This window comes from Triticum aestivum, chromosome 1A (genome assembly GCF_018294505.1).
Source record: "Triticum aestivum cultivar Chinese Spring chromosome 1A, IWGSC CS RefSeq v2.1, whole genome shotgun sequence".
Classification (NCBI taxonomy): Eukaryota; Viridiplantae; Streptophyta; class Magnoliopsida; order Poales; family Poaceae; genus Triticum; species Triticum aestivum.
Genome location: NC_057794.1, coordinates 124,035,430 through 124,039,457, shown reverse-complemented (window position 1 = coordinate 124,039,457; position 4,028 = coordinate 124,035,430).

Below are 4,028 nucleotides of genomic sequence, written 5' to 3'. Positions count from 1 at the left end.
AACCCAAGTTGTCGTTTCTTAAAGTTTGGGGTTGTGATGTTTATGTGAAAAAGCTTCAACCTGATAAGCTCGAACCCAAATCGAAGAAATGTGTCTTCATAGGATACCCAAAGGAGACTGTTGGGTGCACCTTCTATCACAGATCCGAAGGCAAGATATTCGTTGCTAAGAATGGATCCTTTCTAGAGAAGGAGTTTCTCTCGAAAGAAGTGAGTGGGAGGAAAGTAGAACTTGATGAGGTAATTGTACCTGCTCCCTTACTGGAAAGTAGTGCATCACAGAAATCAGTTCCAGTGATTACTACACCAGTAAGTGAGGAAGTGATGTCTACTACACAACCTTCTTCTTGTAGACGTTGTTGGGCCTCCAAGTGCAGAGGTTTGTAGGACAGTAGCAAATTTCCCTCAAGTGGATGACCTAAGGTTTATCAATCCGTAGGAGGCGTAGGATGAAGATGGTCTCTCTCAAGCAACCCTGCAACCAACTAACAAATAGTCTCTTGTGTCCCCAACACACCCAATACAATGGTAAATTGTATAGGTGCACTAGTTTGGCGAAGAGATAGTGATACAAGTGGTATATGGATAGTAGATAATAGTTTTTGTAATCTGAAATAATAAAAACAGCAAGGTAGCAAGTGATAAAAGTGAGCGTAAACGGTATTGCAATGATAGGAAATAAGGCCTAGGGTTCATACTCTCACTAGTGTAAGTTCCCTCAACAATGATAACATAATTGGATCACATAACTATCCCTCAACATGCAACAAAGAGTCACTCCAAAGTCACTAATAGCGGAGAACAAACGAAGAGATTATGGTAGGGTACGAAACCACCTCAAAGTTATTCTTTCCAATCAATCCGTTGGGTTATTCCTATAAGTGTCACAAACAGCCCTAGAGTTCGTACTAGAATAACACCTTAAGACACAAATTAACCAAAACCCTAATGTCACCTAGATACTCCAATGTCACCTCAAGTATCTGTGGGTATGATCATACGATATGCATCACACAATCTTAGATTCATCTATTCAACCAACACATAGAACCTCATAGAGTGCCCCAAAGTTCCTACCGGAGAATCACGACGAAAACGTGTGCCAACCCCTATGCATAGGTTCATGGGCGGAACCCACAAGTTGATCACCAAAACATACATCAAGTGAATCACGTGGTATCCCATTGTCACCACAGATACGCACGGCAAGACATACATCAAGTGTTCTCAAATCTTTAAAGACTCAATCCGATAAGATAACTTCAAAGGGGAAACTCAATTCATTACAAGAGAGAAGAGGGGGAGGAGAAACATAAGATCCAACTATAATAGCAAAGCTCGCGATACATCAAGATCGTGCCAAATCAAGAACACGAGAGAGAGAGAGAGATCAAACACATAGCTACTGGTACATACCCTCAGCCCCGAGGGAGAACTACTCCCTCCTCATCATGAAGAGCACCGGGATGATGAAGATGGCCACCGGAGAGGGATTGCCCCCTCCGGCAGGGTGCCGGAACGGGTCTAGATTGGCTTTCGGTGGCTACAGAGGCTTCTGGCGGCGGAACTCCCGATCTAATCTCCGTTCTGGAAGTTTTAGGTTACGTAGGTATATATGGGTGCAGGAGGTACGTCGGTAGACCGAAGGGGGGGCCACGAGGCAGGGGGGCGCGCCCTACCCTCGTGAGCTCCTCCTTCATCTTCTAACGTAGGGTCCAAGTCTATCCGGTAGGTTTCCTTCCAAAAATAACTTCTCTAGTTGATTTTGTTCCGTTTCGACTCCGTTTGATATTCCTTTTCTTCGAAACACTGAAATAGGCAAAAAAAACAGCAAATCTGGGTTGGGCCTCCGGTTAATAGGTTAGCCCCGAAAGTAATATAAAAGTGGATAATAAAGCCCAATATTACCCAAAACAGTAGATAATATAGCATGGAGCAATCAAAAATTATAGATACATTGGAGACGTATCAGGAAGCTAATGATGATGATCATGAAACTTCGGATCAAGTTACTACCGAACCTCATAGGTTAGCCCAGAGTAAGATCCACACAAGAGTGGTACGGTAATCCTGTTTTGGAGCTCATGTTACTTGACCATGATGAACCTACGAACTATGAGGAAGCGATGATGAGCCCAGATTCCGCAAAATGGCTTGAGGCCATGAAATCTGAGATGGGATCCATGTATGAGAACAAAGTGTGGACTTTGGTTGACTTGCCCGATGATCGGCAAGCCATAGAGAATAAATGGATCTTCAAGAAGAAGACTGGCGCTGACGGTAATGGTACTGTCTACAAAGCTCGACTTGTTGCAAAAGGTTTTTGACAAGTTCAAGGAGTTGACTACGATGAGACCTTCTCATCTGTAGCGATGCTTAAGTCCGTCTGAATCATGTTAGAAATTGCCGCATTTTATGATTATGAAATTTTGCAAATGGATGTCAAAACTGCATTCCTTAATGGATATCTTTAAAAAAAAAGTTGTATATGATGCAACTAGAAGGTTTTGTCGATCCAAAAGGTGCAAACAAAGTGTGCAAGCTCCAGTGATCCATTTATGGACTAGTGCAAGCCTCTCGGAGTTGGAATATACGCTTTGATAGTGTGATCAAAGAATATGGTTTTATACAAACTTTTGGAGAAGCATGTATTTACAAGAAAGTGAGTGGGAGCTCTGTAGCATTTCTGATATTATATGTGGATGACATATTGTTGATCGGAAATGATACTGAATTTCTGAATAGCATAAAAGGATACTTGAATAAGAATTTTTCAATGAAAGACCTCGGTGAAGCTACTTATATATTGGGCATTAGGATCTATAAAGATAGATCAAGACGCTTAATTGGACTTTCACAAAGCACATACCTTGATAAAGTTTTGAAGAAGTTCAAAATGGATCAAGCAAAGAAAGGGTTCTTGCCTGTGTTACAAGGTGTGAAGTTGAGTCAGACTCAATGCCCGACCACTGCAGAAGATAGAGAGAAAATGATAGTCATTCCCTATGCTTTAGCCATAGGTTCTATCATGTATGCAATGTTGTGTACCAGACCTGATGTGTGCCTTGCTATTAGTTTAGCAGTGAGGTACCAAAGTAATCCAGGAGTGGATCACTGGATAGTGGTCAAGAACATCCTGAAATACCTGAAAAGGACTAAGGATATGTTTCTCGTTTATGGAGGTGACAAAGAGCTCGTCGTAAATGGTTACGTCGATGCAAGCTTTGACACCGATCTGGGTGACTCTAAGTCAAAAACCAAATACATATTTTTATTAAATGGTGGAGCTGTCAGCTGGTTCAGTTCCAAGCAGAGCGTCGTGGCGGGATCTACATGTGAAGTGGAGTACATAGCTTCTTCGAAAGCAGCAAATGAAGGAGTCTGGATGAAGGAATTCATATCCGATCTAGGTGTCATACCTAGTGCATCGGGTCCAATGAAAATCTTTTGTGACAATACTGGTGCAATTGCCTTGGCAAAGGAATCCAGATTTCACAAGAGAACCAAACACATCAAGAGACACTTCAATTCCATCCGCAATCAAGTCAAGGAGGGAGACATAGAAATATGCAAGATACATACGGATCTTGTCATGGAGTTGTCACGGTAGATGTCCTAGTGTGAGGACTTAGTCGTGAGGCCAACGCATCTATGTGGTAGCTTGAGAGGGGTTGATCAGGACGAGAGACGCGAGGCGGATCATCACACAAGACAAGGATTTAGACAGCTTTGGCCCCCGGGAAACATCATTTGGAATTGCCCTACATGCTGTTTGTGGCTAGGTCTCATTATTCTCATGAGGGAGTCACCGCATAAACCGGTTCTCTTCTAGTTGTGTCTAGCCTTAGCTATTATTTTTTGTCCCCCTTTGGGGAGCCCTGCCCCTCCTTATATATGTTGAAGGGGTGGTTTACATGGCTAGTCCTAGTTCAATTAGGATTACTCTATTACAAGTGGAGTACTAGTCTTGCTTCCTTTGTAGGAGAATATTCCTTGTGCTTTCCACATAAACAGGCCCACCATTAACAT